The following is a 23,543-nucleotide window of genomic DNA, read 5'->3' on the forward strand; positions in this document are numbered from 1 at the left end:
TTGGCTCCAGGACCAGGGATCTGTCTGCTGCGCCACTCAGCGACCCTACAGCAAAGTCAGAGTGAAAGGAGAGAGAAAATAGAGTACATGGTAGTGGAGAAATAAGAAAGGAGGAAGTTACGATCAGCAATGGCAACGGTGGAAAAATATGGAAATAACTTTTGTGATGGACTTATCATAAAGAATGAGATCCACCCATGACAGAGTTGTTGGTGTTGGAACAAAGACTGAAGCACATTTTTTGTTATTATTATTTGGGGGAGGGTGCAGGGCAAGTGGGGCTGGGTGGCCTGCCTGGGGCCACATAGCAGGGTGATCTTTGGGTGTCTGGGGCCGGATTTGGACCCAGGTGCTCCTGGCTCAAGGGCCAATGCTCTGTCTGCCACCCAGCCACCCCTACTATTATTACTATTTTATTTTATTTTGGGTCTTTTTTTTTTTTTTTTTTTTTTTTTGGTTTTTGCAGGGCAGTGGGGATTGGGTGGCTTGCATGTCACACGGCTGGGTGTTTGTTAGGTTTATGAGGAGGGATATGGACTCGGGTGCTCGTGGCTCCAGGGCTGGTGCTTCGTCCATTGCGCCACCTGGCCATACCTACAATTATTACTATTATTATTTTTTATTTTAATTTTTTTCTCTCCCCTTTACTTTTTTTCGCCTAAACAAGTCTATCTATATTCATGGGGGAGGAGGGGTATTTTGTTTACTTGTAAACAAGAATATTTTATTAATGTAAAAAAACATTTGTACAAAATGAGAATAAAAAATAAATTTAAAAGAAAAAAATGTCCTACTAAAATCACAATTAAATTTATCTTGGGGTTTTTATCTTGTTTATGACATTATTGATTTCAAGGAAAGCATATGAAAATCACATGGCTTTCTACACATTTCTGCTGCCCCACTGTCATTCCCAATCCATGTGGAACTTATTTGGGGGTGGGGTGAATATAAATTTCATGGTGGAAGGACTGCCAAGTCATTTAGATATTTATCACAGGGAAAAAAATTACCACCTGTGGTTCATGCATGAATCATGCCAACTTCCAGTAGAAATTTTTGACTCAATCATATTATATAACTGACTCATTTTCTAGAGTTTTGGACTCTGGATAGAAAATGAATAAAGAGGAGTAGTGGGACAAGGAATTGAAAAAGAAAACACAGGGCAGCTGGGTGGCACAATGGATAGAGCACTGGCCCTGGAGTCAGTAGGACCTGAGTTCAAATCCAGACACATAATAATTACCCAGCTGTGTGACCTTGGGCAAGTCACTTAATCCCACTGCTTTGCAAAAAAGAAAAAAGAAAAAAGAAAAAGAAAATACCTGGGCAACTAAAGGGTTTTTGCTCCTGCAGTGCTTGGCACTGGAAAGGTATGTTTGAGAAATCTAATAAATGAAATTGTGCAGCTTCGAATTAGGAAGACTCATCTTCATGAGTTCAAATCTGGTCTCAGATATTTACTAGCTATGTGATCTTGAGCAAGTCACCTAACCCTGTTTATCTTAGTTTTTCCTCAAGAAATGGCAAACCACTCCAGTATCTTTGCTCAGAAAACCCCAAATGGCATCACAAAGAATAGGTTACGACTGATACAACTTAAAAACAGTGAATAAATTTTCACTTGACAGTTATTTTTTGAGTGCCTCTTTTGATGCAGCAGCAGAGTTTGTCAATCTATAAATTGAGGTTGTGAAGAGAGGCAGGTATGGTACATGCATGATAAGGAAAAGTCTGCCAAGTCATCTTTCTTTTTCTCCTAATCATATTCTAAATGACGCAGAAAAGGCAGCCCAGAGAGGCTTAATTGCTTGATCAAAGTTTCATAGCAAGTTAATGGCTGGCAGACTTTATTTCTCCTAGCCCAATGTTTGTCATGCAACATAATTTCCCCCTTATTCCCTCAAAAAGAGAGAGAGTCTTAGTGATGGATGACATATTAGCGAAAAGTCTCCATGGGAGTGACCTCTTCCTGGGGGGGCTGACCATAGTGAAGTAACTGGGATATGTCATCTGATTCCTGTTTTTCTAAAGGTTGGCATAGGACTTAGAGTGCACAAGAGATTTTTAAAATTATTTTTCACTTATGTCTGACTCTTCATGATCCTTTTTGGGATTTTCTTGATAGATACTGGAGTGGTTTACCATTTCCTTCTCTATTTCATTTTAAAGATGAAGAAACTGAGTCAAACAGGGTTAAATAACTTGTTCAGTTTCCTCATCACTTGTTCAGCTACTTAAGTGTTTGAGGTCAGATTTGAATTTAGGAATATAAATCTTCCAGACTCCAGGCCTGATGTTCTATATCTACTGTATCACTTAGCTACACCACAAGAGGACTAGTAACCATCAACATTATAACTCTTTTGGAATAGAATTGTACCTTGTCTTTTTTGGATCTGAAGTTGATGTTGACTGGATTACTATCTCTGCTTTTTTTTTTTTTGGATGGGAATTCAGTTGATAGTCAGGAAACCTGAATAATTTGCCACTCCTTATACCTGGAAAAAAATCTATGCTGTTTTTATAGTTCTATTTGCTCTACTGCATATTCCAGAAAATACTGATCTAAGTTGTATAGAACAATCTACAATGTATGTATATATACATATGTTATAATCTATAATAAGCTATCACTGTAGGTACAAAGGAGGATAAATATTAATTAAATGACCAGATATTTTAAAGCTTTTAAAAAATAACAAATTATGTTTTGGATCATTACAAAAGAAATTACTTCTACAAACAAGTCACAAGGTGATGGAAGACAGAAACTTCTCTTCCTAACTTAAAAGTTTAGTCATAAAGTAGAATTGTAGAGAGATGGGGGTATATAATATTATCTTTGAATCATTATAAATGGAAATTTAATGATGTTTTAAGAAGTATGTTTAAAAGAAGTATCACTAAATTCCCTTCTATTTATGCCAGTAAGAATTTTTAAAAATTATTTTGGACCTTAAAAAATTTTTTATTGACCCATGAAAAAGTACTCTGCAAGGTCTATATCTAAATTTGACCTTGGGATTTACTGTCTTTGAGTTTCAGGAAGGCCTTTGCCTTGTGACATCAGCTTCATTGTGTTTACCTATAGTGTGATTCAGGATCTGTGGTACATCCCTAGTGAGTCTATGATAGGATTTACCTCCTCTGACTAAGGGGAAGACACCAGAACAACAGGAGGAACCTGGAAGAGCTGAGGCATTTTTTTCCTCCTCACTTCTTTGTCTCTTTTGCATTGAAGACTAGAGGCTGGAAACTTCTCTGCATTTATATTATCAAATGGTTCCTGTTTTAGAGCCTATCTTTTGTGAAACTACTGTACAAATCTATTAGATTGTGAGAAATGACTCCCTAAAGCTCCTATTCTCCAAAGTCAATTCATCCTACATAGTGTCACTATGGATCTTTATAAAAGCCAGCTAGGTGGTATAGTGGATAGAGCAATGACCTTGGAGTCAGGAGGTCGGGAGTTTGAATCTGACCTCAGACACTCAACATTTCCTAGATATGTGACCTTGGGCAAGTCACCTAACCCTGATTTCCTCTCATCCAAAGCTATCTCCAGTCATCCTGATTCATATCTGTTCACTGAACCTAGATGGTTCTGGAGGAGAAAGAGAGGTTGGTGGCTCAAAACTGCACCCCTTCACTCAAATCCAATTCATGTGCTTGACATGGCATCAACTCCCCTGATGTCATTGTCTTCTTTGAGAATGAAGAACAAGCATCATCATCATCATTATAAAAGATTATTTTGATCACTATATTCCCCTTCTCCAAAATCTTCAATGACTTCCTTTTGTCTAAATATTTAATCATGCATTCAAGACCTCCTCAGTTTTGACTTTAACAGGGTCCTAAACTATTACTCTGATGAGAGTTCACCTCTCTCCCTTAATTTTTTGCTACTCAGTTGGTCTTCTCTAGTATCATTTTCAACTGACTAATTGTTTACTTCAATCAATGATTGTTTATTTTGTTCTTTCCACTGCTTTGAACTCTTTTTGGTTTAACTTTTTGGCTTTCTGTTTCCAATTGGAATTCTGGACTCTCAGCCAGAAATACAGAATTCTGATATAGTTTTTTTTCCCCTTTGGATTCCATTCCACTTGTTTCTTTGTTAGTTTTGAGAAATATGGAGTTCAAGTATGCTACTATTCTTTCAGCTAAATAGTGATATACAATCTTCCTATGTCTTTTTATATACCAATAGTTTTCTGCCATTTCTGTCATGGTGGAATCTTATACTTGTTCTTAGGAGTATTCCTAGATGCTATCCTCACAAAAACCATGTGAGGTAGATTTAAAATTCCCATTTTTCTAGAAATTAGTTCTTTTAAAAATATGAAATCAACAAAACCCTTTTTCTTTTCCCCTTCTAGTTGTTCTAATTCTCTAGGATTTATGGCCTTGACTCAGTTGCCTTACCCTGGAATAAATATTCCTTTGAATAGCCTTCATTTTGTGGAAAAAAACCATTGAGGGTCTATTTCAAAATTCCATTCAAAGTATCCCCATTTCCTTTTAAAATATTTGGTACATTAGAATTATTTTTGTTTCCCATTTCATTATGAATTGCACAACCGAGTTTCTGTTACTTATCTATTTTCAAAGCCTAGAGATTCTTCAACTTTTCCCTCTTCAGATTCCTATAAATCCTTCATTTCTGCTCTTATTCGAGTTAACCTCTGTTAAAGAATACAGTATACTGATATGTGATATGTTGTGTAAATAAGACCTGATTCCATTGAAAAAATGCTAAATGACATCCTTATCTATAACTTGTGAGATTTGTTTCCAATGCAGTATGACTGCATAATGAAAGCACACTTATCTTCAGTCCATTTCATGCATAGCTCACTTTGATAGTACCATTTTGCAAAAGCATTTCCAATGGGTGGAGCATTACTGTTTGCTGTATTACCTCCAAGCTTTTGCATCTTGGCTTCATGTGACATTAGAACACAAAGAAACACAATTTGCTTCTCTGTCATTGGTGTCAAGCTTGTCATCAGTATGGTTTCAAGTAAGAGATGGCTGAGTAATCTCTTCCTTAGCTTCATAAGAATAGTTATGTCACAATGACTATAGTACTAACCCTATTGACCAACATTTTATATTTCCTGCCAGGTTTTCATTCAGTTATCCAGTGTACTTAGGAAATATGTCATCATCATCATCATCACTAGTAATCATATATAGTACCTCCTATGTATAAGGCACTATTTTAAGCTGTTTACAAACATCTCATTTGATCTTCTTAACTCTGTGAGAAAGATGCTGTTTATTATCTCCATTTGACAGTTGAGGAAACTGAGGCATACTTGCCAAGGGACACACAGGATTTAAGTTTCTAGAAATGGATTTTGTTTCATGTCTTTCTTTCTCCAGGTCCAATACTCTATCCATTTGCCACCTAGCTGACTTGAAACAAACTACTTTTCATAGTTTGAGAAAACTATTAAGATGTAAGACCAAACTCTCTGGGTTCCCTGAAAGCATCCTGGGTTTAACTCCATTAACAAGCAGAACAACATGAATAATAGGTACCCATATGATTTTACTCTCTAGACCAGGTCTCTGTACTTTAAAAACTTAAGATGGGGAATCAGTTCAGTTTGTAATAAGGGTCCAGTACAGTTTATTGGTTGAGTCCTTAGATCTCAATATAGATTATAGATATAGATATAAATGTGAGCATAACTAGAAACTAACCTGGAGAATTCAATCATAAACTTTACTGGACCATTATTATAGACTGCACTATTACCTAGTCTTTCAGACATAATATTGGTCATAAAAGCTTAAAACATGTATGTTGTGAATATCACTATATCAAATATCTTTAGATACATAGATACATATACATTATATATATATGTTATAGAAATCCATATATGTATTTATCCAGATATAAATTTAAATAAATATATGTGCATATTATATACATATGTGTGTGAGTGTGTGTGAGTGTGTGTGTGTGTGTGTGTGTGTGTGTGTGTGTGTGTGTGTGTGTATCAGGGATGTGTGAAGATCAGGAGGCAGAGGAAGCAGTACTGAGCCTCACCTCTGATTGCAAAGGATAGAATGCATATACCTGGTACATACACCAAGTGAGGCACAGGTAAAACACATGTCTATCCCCTCTGTATCCCCTCACTGTGGTATGTGTACATATCACACCTACATACATACTCATTGACCATGAAGATCTGTCATTTATCAGCCCTTGAAAGATAGTGAATTTCTGATGTAATTCAAACCATTAGTCCATGTCTAGTTAAGGATTGAGTAGGTACCAAATTTTTACAGCCTATAGTGGTGTTGGCCAATCATTAAGCATTTATTAAGCACTTACTGTATGCTAGTCATTGTGCAATGAGTTAACACAAGTTCCACTGTTCTTACATAATCTCCATTGATCACTGAGTCTTGACTTCTTTAAGATAATGATCTTTAAGATAATTTTCAAAGCCTACAGATTCTTCAAGTTTTCCCTCTTCAGATTCCTATTCCCTTAATTTCTGTTCTTATTTAAGTTAACCTCAGTTTAAGAACATGGTACACTGATATATGATGTGTTATGTAAATTAGACTTGATTTCATTGACAAAAATGCTGAATGACATCCTGAATGACCTGGTCCTTAATTTTTACCATGATCCTTTTCATTTCCATAAACAAATATGAAGGTGACTGAGAGAAAGAATCCATGTGATTGAAAATGTTCTCCTAGAACAAGTAAGATAAATTGAGCTATGGACAAAAATTTCACATGGGAGTGAATAACTCATACTTAATGTTTGAGGCTAAGGCTTGGTATTGAGCATATCGTCAATTAGCAAGGAGTTCTTCCAACACTAAACCCAGACCTTATTAGACCTTACAAGTCAGAAAATATTTATTATTGTTGTAATTATTATTATTATTATTATTATTATTATTATTATTATTATTATTATTATTACTGGGCCATTAGGAACCTCCTTCACATGTTGAATTCAATCCTTTACCTTCAATACTTGATTATATGTGGGAGTTTTATGTCAATATTATATTACAAAAGAGAACAATATAGTTCTTTTCAGACCTAAATGGTAATTCTCCTTAATATGTGTGTTACGATTTCTTGAAAAAAGATATGATCAATGTGGTAGAATAACCCCTGAATTTGGAATCAGAAGAACTGGGTTTTATTTCTGGCTCTGACACTTACTAATTGTGTGATTCCTTGCAAATTACTTCAGCTAGTTCTCAGTTTCCCTATCTGTAAAATGGGGATACTACCATTTGTATTGTGTCATATAACTATGGGCTATGAGCTGAATGTGAGGGACCAAAACCAACTATGTTGATTTGGTGAAACTATGGTAGGCACAGACTTTACTAGAATTCTAGGGACCTTTTTCAAATTGATATTAATATTTCTGAATCAACAGCTTGCTATTTATGTGTAAATTCACAAACTCATGAAATTATAAAATTTAAATGGGAAGAGGCAGAATAGGACATTTAATCCAACCTGTATCTGACCAAAAATCTCATCTAAAACATACCTGAAAAATAATCATCTAACCTTTACTCAAAGACTTCTCCTGAGGAGGAATTTCACTTTCCCTGAGGGACCTTGTTTCAATTTTGGATATCCTGTTCAGTTGTTTTAGTGGTATCTGATGCTTTATGAACTCATTTGGGGTTTTCTTGGCAAAGATACTGCAGTGGTTTGCCATTCCTTCTTCAATCCATTTTACAGATGAGGAAATTGAGGCAAACAGGGTAGTTTACTGGAAATCAATCCTATATATTCTTCTCTGCAATTTTCACCTATAGCAATATTTCTGCACTCTAGTACCAGGTGGAACAAGGAAACCTCTCAAATATTTGAAGACAATTTTCATTCCATATCCCCCTTCACCCAATCTATTTCTTCTTGAGGATAAGCAGCTCCAGTTTCTCCAGTTCATGTGGTATGTCCTCATGACATTTCACTATCCTGTTGGACTTCCCTGAATGCTCTCCAGACTTTATTAAATCTGGAACACAAAACTGGTTTGTCCTGGGCATGGTACCCTAGAACTATACTCTCCCGATTTCGGACACAATTTTTTCTTCATAGTATCAGATCGAATTAAATTTGTTTATTCATCAATCAGTATAAAGGAAAATTACCATTATGAAACTAAATCATAGCAGAAGTCTACATTTGTTTCAGTAAAAGCAAAACTCTTTAGATTTTTTCCCATAGGTAAAATTTTGCCCCTAGCTTTTTTGCTTCTCACAATCTATTAATTGTCGCATTTCCCCCAGAGTTCTTGTTAAGACCCATCTTCTTAAATTGGGGTAAGATAAAGTTGGGAGTCAGTCTCTACCATCTAACTTCTAGAGATCTCTACAAAGTCTCCCAAGAAGGCTGAAGCTCATGCTTCTAAATTTAAAACCCATCATAACTCAGCTCCTTCCTACCTTTCCAGTCTTCTTACACATTCCACATAATATAATCCAGTCTATCCTCTTACTGGCTTTCACACATGACTCTATCTCCCAGTTCCATGTCTTTCCATGAACTTTACCTGTTCTTAGAATCTTTTCTATTCCCAGCCTCTCTCCCCAAGGGGTGCAATGCTAAATATTTAGCAATTGCCTCTCCTAGAAAATCAAAAATAAAATGTATACATGATACATTTTTCATTGAATCTGCATTATTAACATTTTTCTATCACTTTGTCTAAAGTGACTAACAACAGCAACAACAACAAATAAATCAAGTTCTATTTTATGCTCTTTGCTTATTTCTAAGGAGCAAATGCTCATATATCTTTCTCCTTCTCTTTTTCTCTTCTTTCTTCCTTTCTCCTTCCTATCTCACTCCCTTTACAGGTGTTTTTTCTCTCAGATTACTTGATATATATATATAGATAGATATATAGATATCTATAGATATCTATATATCTATCTATCTATATATATATATATCTTGTATATGATTATTGCTGGCAAATTATCTCTCCCATTAGAATGTGAGAGCCAGATAACCTTTTTTCCTTTAATGTCTCTAGTACTTTTCACAAGGCCTAGCACATGGAAGGAATTAATAAATAAATAAATAAATTTAAAAATAATGCTGACCTGATTACTCCCTATGGCAGTATGTCCAAGAGTAATGACTACAGCTGGTTTTTTTCTTATCAAAAGTGCAGTGAAGAAGGTTGGGGCTGGAGATGGGAAATATTTTATGGTGTTTCTGTGTGGCAGTGTGGGTATGGGGGGGAAAGAGGATATAAGTTAATCACTACCCTTTCTTTGTGGGGAATCTAAGTTTGGACCAGAAATGGATGAACTGGGGCAGCTAGGTGGCACAGTGAATAGAGCACCAGTCCTAGAGTCAGGAGGACCTGAGTTCAAATATGGTCTGAGATACTTAATAATTATCTAGCTGTGTGAACTTGGACAAATCACTTAACCTTATTACCTTGCAAAAATTAAAAAAAAACCCAACATCACATAGAAATGAATGAACTCCATCTCTGACAAAAGTGATCTTAAAATTGATACAGTTCCTGGAGGCTTAATGATTTCAAATACTCTTATGCCTTCCATCTTCTCCCACAGTCTTAGTTTCAAGTTAGAAATTCTTTGAAGTGGTAGTTTGATTGTCTGAAGGTCATAGGTTCCCCTCTGTTATTAACTTTTCTATTTTTTAGAAGAAATACTTCATAACATAAAAATTTCAAAGCTTGAGGGAAATTGCCCCAAACTGCATGTAGAACTGTTGAAGTTTGAGAAGGAGAGTGTTCTCTTGTCCATTCTAAATTCATGTCACCTCACCCTCCTTGTTTATTTCTGTTACTGAAATCCTGTCCGGTCCTATGAAAGTGACTCTGAGAATTCCCAGCTCTCACCCACCCTTTCCTGATTAGACAGAGAACTTGGTTGTAAGAACCAAGAAGTGGGGGAAGAAGGGAAGGGGCAAATCCCTGCCTTTCCACCTTGGGGAACCAAGCCGGACCTAGTACAAGAATCTATTTCAGGATCACTTGGTCACATGGCCAGGAAACCTGATTTTTGTGCTTTAGTTTCCAAGAGTTCCACTTCACCATTTTTTCCTAGGATAGGAAGGGAAGGGAGTGTGAGGTTCTATTTTGATTCCTTGTAGGAATTGTAGAGGGGGAGTTTCTAGAGTCTTGGCAAATTAAGTATATGGAAAGATATAGAGACAGAGAGCAGAGGCATTTCTGGTTTAGTGGCCTATTGGCTTATCTTCTCTAACACATCTTCAATGCATCCTCCTCTCACTCTCTTGCTACAACCCCAACATTCATCTATCACAGAGTATGTGACAAAGTGATCATTGGTACTTTGCTGTCTTCCCAAAGCACCTGAGTTCTACATATTGAACATTAGGAAAGAGCCAGCACAGTTGAATCTATGCATTATGAAAACATTTCCAGTTCAACTCCTATTTCACAAGATATTTTGGGAAGAGAAGGTACTAGCTGTTAAAGGGGATGAGAGGAAAGGTCAGCAGAGGAACCAGGGATTCCAAGAAGTGGAGGAAAGGAAGGAGGAGGTTTCCGGCAAGGGTCAGTTAGGGCATAGGTCCAGAATGGAAAATGGAGAGCCTTGTTTGCTCAATAGTAAATCTGCCAGTATGACTGGATCAAGAAAAGTTTAGCTTTCAAAGTTCTTCAAATGTCAAAACTCAAAAGTATGAGCTTCCAAATTAATTTCCTGCACTAAAATGGATAAAAGCAAATGGTACATCAAGAAGATCAAGGTCTATTTTCATGGGGTCACATATCTGTATGTGGGCAAGTCATTTAACCCCATTGCCTTGCAAAAAACAAGCAAACAAACAAAATCCAGTGTGATCTTGGATTCTCTGATTATCGAGGCTCATTTGAGTGATCTTTCAAAACTACCTGGCTTGCCATTTCCTTAGGTCTAGAATGTAGATCATCTTACCTGCTTCCCTGCCGCTGTCAGCTTCTTCTAACTCAGAAAAACATCCTTCAGAAAGTATGGCTCAATCTTTAGGGCAATTATTTCACTTACTTTAGAAATTCCTGTCCTCAGGTCTGTTGTGAGTCTTTATAAATTCACATAGACTACTATATCTAGCTGAACTAAGGACAGACTATACTTCAGATCCTGGAGGCTCTCCAATCATTCACTGAGTCCATCTTGCCACCTCTCCTGATATCATAGTTGTACCCTTCTCCCATCCTCAATTAATTGAGGATGAATTCACCATTTCTATAACTTCTCAGACCAAAACTCTCTTGCCAGGCCAAAACTCCCTTCTGTGGCTATCACGCTCTTAAATGTGTTGTTTTCTATTTAAAGATAAGAACTGTCTCACTTTTGAATATTTATATCTTGAGGATTTAATATAGTACTTGTCTCAAAGAAAGCCCTTAATCAATACTTATTCATTCATTCATCCATAACCTATATTGGTACAAGAGTTCCTTGTGCATCCAATTGGTTTCTTTTTCTCTCTTTCAAAATTTTTTTTTATTTATTTAAGTCAATGGGGCTTGAGTAACTTGCCCAAGGTCACACAGCTAGGCAATTATTAAGTGTCTGAATTCAAATTTGAATTCATGTCCTTCTGACTCCAGGGCAGTGCTCTATCCATTGCGCCACCTAGCTATCCCCTGGTTTCTTTTTCTCAACCAAATTTTCTTTTATGTTTACAGAATTTTATTTATAAAAGCTTATCTTGAAATATACAATGAAAACTTTGGACGTATATCCACACACTAACTTTATACTTAGGTGAAATGTGCAAATAAAGATCAAGTTATGTTAATCTTCAGAAGATGAGGAATATAACATCAAGATGTGACTAGAAAATAATGGAACTGAAAGATGGGAGATAATAGAGTGGGAAGGTTGAGTAGAAGCAGAAGAGGCCTTGATTTAGAAGCACAGAAATAGAATGAATCATGGTGGAAAATTCATAATAGCACTTTGTTCTAAAAGGCAGTTAAGAAAAGTAAATTTAAATTTATGAGAAGACATTAATCTTTGGAAAACTGTCTCTAGGGTCTTGGTGCCCATGGAAAATGGATATACATGAAAACTGATAATGATAAAAATGTTTGATGACTACATTTTATTCTTAATTAGAGAATTTGTCATTTACCTTGGCATTTATTCTTTTATTAATATGACTTAGTACTTGTCTCATCTATAGGTCTATTGAGCTGTTCTGGCAGCTACCCTACCTGGTTTATTTCTCTACATTCATTCTTCTGCTATGCAAAATATAACAGGGTCAATAGAGACTGAGCTGGATGTTAAAAAAAAAACCCAAAAGCCACAATCAATTCAGTAAATTAGTTGCAGGGGGAAAAAAATCAGTCCCATCAATTTTTTTCATCTGTTGGATTAATTTTATCACTTTTTAAATGGGTTTGTTGGTTGTGAATCTTAGACATGAATTAAAGGAAGTCAGATCATCTCCATTAAATCTCCTTGACCCTCCCCCCAATCTAATATTGGTCAATTCTGGGCAAAGGTTATGAAGAAGGAAGGAAGGAAGGAAGGAAGGAAGGAAGGAAGGAAGGAAGGAAGGAAGGAAGGAAGGAAGGAGGGAAGGAGGAATGGAGAGAGGGAGGGAAGAAGGGAGGGAAGGAGGGAGGGAAGGAAGGGAGGAAGGAAGGAGGGAAGGAAGTAAGGAAGTAGGGAGGGAGGGAGGAAAGGAGAGGAGGGAGGAAGGGAGGAAGGAAGGAAACAGGCACTTATTAATGGGCTGGGCACTTTATATATATATTATCTCATTTGATTCTTACAACAAAACTAAGAAGTCATTTTTATCCTCATTTTACACTTGAGGAAACAGGCAGAGAGTGGTTAAGTGGTTTGCCCAGGGTCATATATTTAGTGTTTGATGCTGGATTTGAATATGTCTTCCTTACTCTACTGTGTAACTTGATGCTATAGACACTAGACAGGGATGTACCTGAGTGGATTTGAATGATTTTGAAAATCTTCTGTTCTTATCACAATTTTTTTTTTGTGGATTGTATTTATGTATCAGAGTTCCTTATAGGTCAGTTACCCTAAGGAACTAATATTTATTTCTTTAAATCAGAGGTTCTTAAACTTTTTTGTGTCATGATTACCAATAATTATCAGGAAAAGTCTCTTAGCATATAATGCCTTTAAAAGCATAAAATAAAATTTGTAGGGTTTAATATAAACCAGTTATATTGAAACAGTTACAAAATATTTATTAAAAAATAACTAAAATTCAGACTAAGAACTTTTCTTTAAATGATGTTCTGGGTTATCCTTATACTTAGATAAGATAGGTAATGACCTATGTTGTATGATTTCAGGGGCTCAGAATTATACTTCCTCTGGGTATAATATTCCACTTCTTTCTTCCCAAATACTTGAAATTCTATTATCATAGATTTATCCCTTTGGTTTTAGATTTTGTCTCCTTTAAAATGCAAATCTAGCCTTATCAGTTATTTGCATCTTTGTGTGGTAAAGTCAAATTACTTCATTACTATTCTCTTGAAAGCAGTTTTCCAAAGGGAGACTAATTAGAGGATTCTAGATTCTAAACTAGATCCTTTATACTCCTGGACTTTTTCCTCCTTCTATATACTCTGTCTCTGTAGTTCTTCTGCTCCCATAGGTTTAATATCATCACTACACAAAAGTCTCCCAGATCAGTATATATCCATATTCATTTATTCTCTTTTTTTGAGTTTTGGTTTCACGTCAACATTGCCTGTTGGTCACCAATATCCTGGGACCTTTTAAACTCAACATGTCTAAAACTGAAATCATTATCTATCCTCCCAAAGTCTTCTCACTTCTAAGTTTCTATTGAATTCATCCTTCTGGCATCTCAGATTCGCAATTTCTGAAATATTTTGGATGCCTCACTCTTCCTCACCACACATAGCCAATTAGTTACTGTTTCTCTCTTTTTGTACTTTTGCAACGTCTCTTGAATTTGACCCTTCAATTCTCTTACATAACTACAACTTGGTTCAAAGTCCTACCACTCAATAATCATTGCCTAGATTATTGCAACAGCCTCTTAATTGATCTCCTACCTTAAAGTCTCTCCTCATTCCAGCCTATCCCCTGAAATGTTACCAATGTGATTTTTTCCTGATTCCATATCTGATCATGGAACTCCTCTACTTGACTAACTTCAGTGCATTCCTATAGCCTTGAGAATCAAGTACAAATTTCTCTGTTTATTTTTTTTAAGTCTTATATGTCTTGGACCCAACCTATTTTTTTGACCTCCTTGGACATTACTCCCCACTCCTGAACTTGACAATGCAAACGAACTGACCTTTTTGTTCTTATACTCAGGACTGCATCTTTGTACTTTCACACTTGTCATTTCCCATGTCTGGAAGGTATTCCTTTACCTCTGCCTTAAAGAATCTCTGTCTTCTTTTAAGATGAAGTTCATAAACCATCTTTTACATGTTGTTCAGTCATTTCAGACATGTCTGATTTTTTGGGAACCCATTTGGGCTTTTTTACTGATATTTTATTTTATTTTTCCAATTACATGCATCCACATGCATTTGCATATTTTTAAGTTATGTAATTTCCTTCCAACCTCCCTTTTCACCCCTCTCCCCACAGTGGCAAACAGTCTGGTGAATATTGCACATTCACATTTGTATTTAAAATGTTTACAGATTAGTCATTTTTGGTATGAGGAATTAGGAGTAAGGGAAAAGAAAGAAAGCCATGAGACAGGAAAGAAAAATATAAGAGAAATTTTAAAAAATTGAATGTAGTATTCATTCAGATTCTGTAGGTTTTCTTGGTTTTGTTTTGTTTTGTTTTTCTTCCTCTGGATGGGAATATGATTGTCCATTGCAGGTCTCCCAGGCTTGTACTATATTTCTGAACTTCTTAGAGGAGCTGGATCCATCAAAGTTGATTAACTGACAATGTTGTTTTGTTTTTTAAATTTTTTAAAATTTTCATCCATTTGTACATTCATATTTCCAAATTATGAAATTTCCCTCCACCCTTCCTTCCCACCCCCCCTCCCCTCAGTAGGGGGCAGTCAGATTAGCATTTTACATACGTGTTTTGTTAAACATATTTACAAATTAGTAATTTTTGGCATGAGGAATTAAGATTAAGGGAAAGAGATATATAAGAGATAATTTTTATAAAGTGTTCATCAGATTTGGTGGGGATTTTTTTTTTCTGTGTGTTTTGTTTCGTTTTTTTCTTCCTCTGGTTGGGGATAATATAGAGTGTTACCAATCTAATACAGTTGTTCTAGCTCTCTGGACCATCAAAAGGAGCTGTTTCCATCAAGCTTGTTCATCTCATAATATTGTTGATGTGTATATTGTTCTCTTGGCTCTATTCCTTTTGCTTAGCATCAGATTCCATAAGTCATTCCTTCCTTCTCTAGAATCTGACTATTTATGGTTTCTTATAGAACAATAATATTCCATAGTATTCATGTACCATAACTTGTTTAGTCATTCCCCAATTGATGGGCATCCCCTCAATTTCCAATTCTTTGTCACTACAAAAAAGAACTGCTATGAATATTTTGAAACATGTAGGACTTTTCCCATTTTTTACAATTTCTTCTGAATATAGTCCTAGAATTGGAAATGCTGGGTCAAAGAATATGAACAGTTTATTGCTCTTTGGGCATAGTTCCATATTGTTCTCCAGAAAGGTTGGATCCGTTCACAACTCCAACAGCAAAGCATCAATGTCCCAATTCTCCCACATCCTCTCCAACATTGATCATCTTCCCTTTTTTCATCTGGGCTAATCTAATAGGTGTGAGATGATACCTCATTGTTGTTTTAATTTGCATTTCTTGAATCAACAGTGATTTGGAGCATTTTTTCATATGATTATATGTGGCTTTAATTTCTTCATTTGAAAACTGTCTGTTCATATCCTTTGACCATTTATCACTTGGGGAGTGACTTGTGATCTTATAAATTTGATTCAATTCTCTCTCTATATATATATATATATTTTAGAAATGTGACCTTTAACAGAACTGGTTATACAGATTGTTTCCCAGCTTTCTTCTTTTCTTCTAATTTTGGTAGCGTTGATATTATTAGTGCAAACCCTTTTTATTTTAATATAGTGAAAATCATTCATTTTGCAGCTTATAAGATGCTCTAATTCTTATTTGGTCATAAATTTATCCCTTTCTCATGGATCAGATAGAGTATTTTTGGTTTATTAACATATCTATGATATTTTCTATTACTTTATCTATGGTATCTATGGTATATATGCTTTTCTTGGCAAAATTACAGGAGTGGTTTGCCTTTCCTTCTCCAGCTTATTTTACAAATAAAGAGAGGCAAGCAGGGTTAAATGACTTGCTTAGACTCATAGCTAGGAAGTGGCTGGGGCTGAATTTGAACTCAGGTCTTCCAGATTCCAGATCTAAAGCTCTATCCATTGTACTACCTTCTACATAAGGTCTTTCCTTTCTGATGTCCAAAATTGTTAGTACCCTCTTTCCCAAACCACCTTGATTTTCACAGCTTTGTGTATATTTGTTTTTTTTTAAATTAACTTTTATTCTAATACTTGTCAGAATCCCCAAGCAAAACCACCCTCTCTTTTCATTCCTGTCTTTTTGCTACTTTTTACTATTAGGAGATAGCTGTACCCTGAGCTTGGCATGATGACAATCCTTTGTACTCACCCTCTGGATGGACTCGACTGAATCTCCATAATTGTTTCACATCACCCTCAGGGGTCCCTGAGCTTGGACAAGCACCTGCAGGAACCATATTCCAGTCATGAGATCTTGCTATCATTTCCAACTCACCTCACTGTTACTGTTACTCTTCATTGCCAGGTTTACAACTTGTTGCTTGTTTCTTTGTCTAGCCACTTATATATGTATCAAGGCTTGGCCATGCTAAAGTGGGTCTTTTCTGTATCAAAGCAGACCCCAGCACACATATTTAGTTTCTCTCCTCCAACAGAATAAAGAATACTTTTTGCTTATAACTGTTGTTAGCTGTTTTGTTTTGTTTTATCCTTCAGAGTTAGTGGTTGCACAATCTCTGTGACTCAGTTTTATTTTCAGGGTTTGACATACGTATATATTTTCATATGTACTTGTTTTCTACATTAGAATGTAAGCTCATTGCAAGGAGGGATTATCTTATTTCTTGAATGTGTAGCCCAGCTGAGGGGTCAGGCACATGTTAGTAATATAATTATTAGTAATATAACTTGTTGACATTATTGGAGGTATGGAACTTTAGGTCTCAGCTTTGAAGATTCGCCAGAGTTCAGGTTGGTTTCAGATTCAGGTCAGCCAGTCCATGGGTTGGGAGGGATAATTGGGTGGTGAGGTACTAGAAAGGGTAAAACTACAGATCACTTTGGGTTAACTTTCAGAAGAAATTCACTCTGAGTCTAGTCTGAAATCCTGGATTAAGTTTAAATCAATCCCATCTCTTTCAAATTTCTTCCTTCCTTACATTTTCATAAAGAGGTGCCATTCGAATTTCTTTAGTAGAAAAATTTCCAGACTCTATCAGCAATTGTGTGAATTTCAACTTTTAAAAATTCCCCAAACCTTATTACTTTTTTTCTTTTTGAGTAAAAGACAAGAAGTTTCTCAGGGTGAATTTTGGTTGGCAATTCTGCTGAATAACATCATCTCTAAAATCAACTGAACTCCAAAGTAAGGAAAAGTTGATATCTATTTCAAATTGATGTTACTGCTATTGAATTTTAAAAGAAGATAATAAAAAAATCACTTCCTGTGCTTATTTGGAAAAAAAATCTAATTCCAGTGAAAGAATAACTGTAAAGAAAACTCCTGAAATGACTATTATTTTAAAAGGAAATTAAAAAGATAACCTGATCAAGTAATTCTATGAGGCAAGTAGAGAGATGAGTCAAACTCAATCTCACCTAGTGTTCTAATTGGCTTACAATTACATATATCTTCAATGTTCTTTCCTATGTCTCCATCCTCTGCAAATTCTTTGTGTCTGTGCTTTCAGATGCTAATATAGCAGGAAGTACATTTGTTGAAATGATTGTATATCACCAGAGTTTTCACAGTAGGAAGGAACCTTAAAGGACCAAAGAAAGGATCGTTCCTTAGGTACTCTTGACCTGACATGAGCCTTTTTATTTTATTTCATGAAAATTATCTCACATGAAATCCCACAGTAATATTAGTCATTGTAACCTAAGTAGGGTAAAAAGATAGATGGAAGAGGTTTGAATCTAGAAATAATCCCAGAATGGAGGGTTGGGTGCATATAAACAATATCCTTTTTTGCATTCAAATATTATTCCATAACAGAAAACTTGGATCCATGGGAAATATTTCAGTCCATTTGGATGGAATGGCTGTGCCCCAACTGAGATAAGGGTGACATTTTTATGCTCACTTGATATTATCTTTTATGCTTATCATTTTATCAGCTTGATTATATTAAATATCTTGCCCTCAAATAGACTCTTTTTTTTTTAAGGTTTTTGCAAGGCAAACGGGGTTAAGTGGCTTGCCCAAGGACACACAGCTAGGTAATTATTAAGTGTCTGAGGCCGGATTTGAACCCAGGTACTCCTGACTCTATGGCCGGTGCTCTATCCACTGCGCCACCTAGCCGCCCCCTCAAATAGACTCTTAAGGCTTCATGATATAAAGAATGCTGGACCATTATTCAAAGGACTTAGGATCAAATTCTGCCTCTGGTACTTATTAACCAGGTAAACCTACATAAGCTATTTAACTTTGACTGTGCCAGTTTTCTCATGTGTAAAATGGGTATAGTGATTGATATGGTATATTATCTATTTCATAGTTGCTATCACATAGTATTTTATAAACTTTCATAGTGCTACAGAAATAAAAAAAATTATCTCTTGATGTCAATTCTTGGTATCATCTTATGTCTGCAAGAGGCATAAAGCAGTTTCTACAAATGAAAGGTAAGATAAGAAGGGAGACTTGCATTATGTAGAATGACTAGTCATACTAACAATATTTCAGATCACTTCAGTTCCCTTAGAAGACTTGTTGCCTTGCCAGTTGTCTTTGTATTGAGTTAAATAAAATAAAACATTTCTTCAGCACCTACTGTGCTAGGCATGTGGAAAATAACAAAGTTTAAATTAGACAAAGTTCTTAGATAGAAGGAACTTTACAATCTAGTAAGGAAATAAGACACCAATGTTCATAGTTATAATACATAATAATAATAATAATAGCTACTTCTAGAACACTTTAAGGTTTTCAAAGCTTTTTACACATACTATTTTATTCTTCCCACAACCTTATGAAAATATATACAATAGATATTATTAGCCTTATTTCACTCATGAGAAAACTGAGAGTTAGAGGGGTAATAATAACAATCAATCAATGTTTTTTTTCCTAAACACCGTTCTAGGTGCTTTATAATAATAATAATTATTATTATTATCATTTGATTTTTCACAACAGTCCTGAGAGAGGATATCATCATCCCCCTTTTACAGATGAGAAAATAGAGATTAAGTGACTTTCCCAAGGTCATACAATTAGTAGGCATCTGAGGCTGGATTCAACTCAGATTTTCCTGATATAAACCTAGGCCTCTCTTCCCTGAGCCACCCAACTAGTAAGAGTCAAAGACAAGATTCAAACTCAGATCTTCTTAACTCTAATTCCAATGCTCTAGTCATTATTCTATTGTTTAATTAATATATTAGACAGTTATATACTATGGAAGATCTGAACTTCTGGATATAGACAAGAAATTATGAACTGATCAAATCTACTAGAGGACTTCATGTGTAGAACTTCAAGGCATGTAGAGGCTAAATCTAACAGTTTATTTACCAACAGATATTTGTCATAGATTTTGCAAGCTTCTAGGTCAGAAGCCTTCAGCTATGGAAGAATGACAACTGGAATAATTTAACATTAACTTAAAACCATGTGCAAGGCAGAGAAGTCATAGGTCCCATTCCAAAAAAGTTTATGTAATATAATTGGAAGACTTTTCTAGGTTATATGACCAATATGATGGAAGATTAAATATTCCCCTGCCCCCTCCCCCAATTCTCATGAACTCTCAAAACTTCCTCAAATATAATTTGTGTGCAAAAAGTAAAACAGTTGCAACTGATTCCTCATGCCAAGATAATAAGAAGTCTAAGAATATAACACTCTGATGAATTAATAACAATGATGTCTAATCCATAATCCCTAACTCAATCCCTCAGTGCTCTGTCCCTCAAAATCCTCCACATTCTGACAGAGCTGAACAACCTATCCCATCAGCTTGATTTCTTCTAACCATTCAGCAATTTCTTTGCTGCTACCACAATGTTCCACCATAATAACCTGTATCTACCTTTATCCCATATTCTATAGCACCCAAGAGCAAATATTAACTCCGCCATTTCCTTATGGAGAAAGAGGAGGTATAGGAAAACAGTACTACAGTTTTTGTACTACTTCGGTACTACAGTACTTAGAAAACTTAAAAATGAAGGATACTGGGGCAGGGTATCAGGATGTATATGGCGTTATCTCAGGTCTGAAGTAAAGAGGACTAGCATCCACTTGGGGCCAAATCTATCTTCTCAGAAGTCACTAAGACACAGGGAATGAGGTCAGTGAAAAGTTAATTCCCCCAAATGAGAGAAAGGCTGAACTCAAGCTATTTTATACTTCAAGGGGATTTACCATAAAAGGGGAGTCAGAAAGTAATTAATAGATAACTAAAAATAAAAAGGAGGAAATAATTTAATTATTAAAATTAGTACAGAAGAAGAAAATCAACAGGGAAGATGGCATCAAAACAAGTTCAATTATGTCTAATAAATATTATAAAAAAATAGAAAACTGAACCAACTGCTTACTAGGCAAAAGACCATGGGAATTCTCAAGAGACTATGAAATCATATAGGATGATCTTGAATGAGTCAAGAGATAAATAAAGGCTAAAATAAAAGTTAAAAAGAAACAAATGGCAATTTTATGACTTGCACACAGAGGCAAACTAGAACCTTCTTAAAGTAGTTTATAAGAAATCTTTGTTAAATTTTCCAGTATGAGCATACCTTAGAAATTAGCAAATGCTACATTTCAGGACATGCCTTATTGTTTTTGATTTTTAGACTTAAGAAAAAATGATAGATAAAATATTAATAATGCAGTTTAAACCTAAAAGTGAGATGTGTACATTTTTGGGGAAAACTTATTGCTAAGTATTTATTAACACATTTCCAACTCCATAGCATAAATAATTAGCAGAAGAGGAAAACTTGAATGCACAGTAATGAGTCTCTCCAAAGAAATAAAAGAGAGAACAACTGATTATAAATACAATTTTACTAAAGTGAAGAGCCATCCGGAAGAAAAAAAATCAAAATGCAATAAAGTTAAAAGAATACATGGTACCTTTATAATCAAAATTTATTGGTCTTGAAGACAAGATACATAGAAACAGCACAAGGTCTAAAGGTTTCCCAGAAAAATATGACAAATCAAAAAACATGAATGCTGCAATGTAAAAAATAATGTAAAAACAAAACAAGAACACCCCCCCAACCTAATTGCTCAATACATCTGAATATAGAAAACAAAATGTTAATCAAAAGAATTCATAGATTGCTTCCAGGAAAAAATATTGCCTTACATTATTTATCTTTCCCTTGCTCCTTGGAGTCATGCAGAACAAGGCTTATCTGTCTTCCATGTACCTGAAGATCTTGTTGCTACCTGTTTTCTTCAGGCTAAACATCCCTATTTCCTCCTCCTCCTTCTCTTCTTCCTCTTCCTTCTTCCTTCTTTTTCTTCTTTCTCCTTTCTCCTTTTTCCTTCTTCTTTCTTCTTCCTTCTGCTTTTTCTTCTTCTTTGTTCTTCCTTCTTCCTTCTTCTTCTTCTTTGTTCTTCCTTCTTCCTTCTTCTTCTTCTTTGTTCTTCCTTCTTCCTTCTTCTTTCTTCTTTATCTTCTTTCCTCTTCCTTCTTTTTCCTTTTCTTTCTTCTTCTTTCTTGTTCCTTCTTCTTTTTCTTCTTTCTTCTTCTATCTTCTTTTTTCTTCATTCTTCCTTCTTTTTCCTTCTTCTTTCTTCTTTTTCTTCTTTCTTCTTCCTTCTTTTTCTTCTTCCTTCTTTCTTTCTTCTTCCTTCTTTTTCTTCTTTCTTCTTCCTTCTTTTTCTTCTTCTTCTTCCTTCTTTCTTTCTTCTTCCTTCTTTCTTTCTTCTTCTTCCTTCTTCTTCCTTCTTTCTTTCTTCTTCTTCCTTCTTCCTTCTTCTTCTTCTTTGTTCTTCCTTCTACTCCTTTCTTCTTCCTTCTTTTTCTTCTTCTTTCTTCTTCCTTCTTCTTCCTTCTTTTTCCTTCTTCTTCTTCTTTGTTCTTCCTCCTACTTCTTTCTTCTTCCTTCTTTTTCTTCTTCTTTCTTCTTCCTTCTTCTTCCTTCTTTTTCCTTCTTCTTCTTTCTTGTTTCTTCTTCTTTCTTTCTCCTTCTTTTTCTTCCTTTTTCTTCTATCTTCTTTTTCTTCCTTCTTCCTTCTTTTTCCTTCTTCTTCTTCTTTCTTCTTCTTTCTTCCTTCTTTTTCTTCTTCTTCCTTCTTTTTCCTTCTTCTTTCTTCTTCTTCCTTCTTTTTCCTTCTTCTTCTTCTTTCTTCTTCTTCCTTCTTTTTCTTCTTCTTCCTTCTTTTTCTTCTTTCTTCTTCCTTCTTCTTTCTTCTTCCTACTTTCTTCTTCTTCCTTCTTCTTTCTTCTTCCTTTTTCTTCCTTCTTCTTCCTCTTCTTCCTTCTTCTTCCTACTTTCTTCTTCTTCTTCCTTCTTCTTCCTCCTTCTTCCTCCTCCTTCTTCTTCCTTCTTCTTCTTCCTCCTTCTTCTTCTTCTTTCTTCCTCTCTTTAAACATTCTTTTTTTATTATTCTAATATGAGTATTTTCATATTCATAATAGAACTGACAAAGAGAATGGATTGTACCGGAAAACTTTAGATCTCTGCAAGAAACAACTTGCTTTTCCTTTTAAGTACATAATAAATTAAAACTGAATCTTTCAAAGCTGTTTTGACTACCTTGTTTATTTCTTGTCTTTCTTTGGTCATCTGCATTTTAAAGAAAAAAAATACTTCAATAACCTTCCTTCCTCCCTTCCTCCCTCCCTTCCTTCCTTCCTTCCTTCCCTCCCTCCCTCCCTTCCTCCTTCCTTCCTTCCTTCCCTCCCTCTTTCTCCTATGTGCTCCAAGCACATAATTTTACTTGTGTCTTGTATTATTCTTCCTAAGGTCAAGGAACCTAAGACCTAATGTCTCTGAACTGCATTTTCTCCCAGCAGATACATTAATGCTAGATAGGAAACATTAATTAAAGGTCTGAAGGCAAAGAGCCATGTCTATTTCTTCACTACAATGAAGCCCTGCCATAGCTTAATGTGTTGTTTAGATAAGAAAATTCACAGCTGTCATCGAAACCATCCAACTGGAATGGATTTTTCCTCTCTTTTTTTAGCTAGAGTGCTAGTAAAAGAACTAGTACTCTTAATTATTGTTTGT

At 35.4% G+C, this 23,543-nt stretch overlaps 1 long non-coding RNA gene across 1 annotated transcript in view; it reads left to right on the top strand.

Moving 5' to 3' along the window:
- LOC141521201 (uncharacterized) overlaps positions 1–16,994 on the top strand; it is a 41,673-nt gene extending 24,679 nt beyond the window's left edge. The window contains exon 3 of the long non-coding RNA XR_012477865.1: positions 16,659–16,994. This is a non-coding gene — a long non-coding RNA (uncharacterized LOC141521201). The remainder of the gene's footprint in view (positions 1–16,658) is intronic.
- Positions 16,995–23,543: the final 6,549 nt, after the last annotated feature.

Source organism: Macrotis lagotis, chromosome 1, assembly GCF_037893015.1.
Source record: "Macrotis lagotis isolate mMagLag1 chromosome 1, bilby.v1.9.chrom.fasta, whole genome shotgun sequence".
In the NCBI taxonomy this organism is placed as follows: Eukaryota; Metazoa; Chordata; class Mammalia; order Peramelemorphia; family Peramelidae; genus Macrotis; species Macrotis lagotis.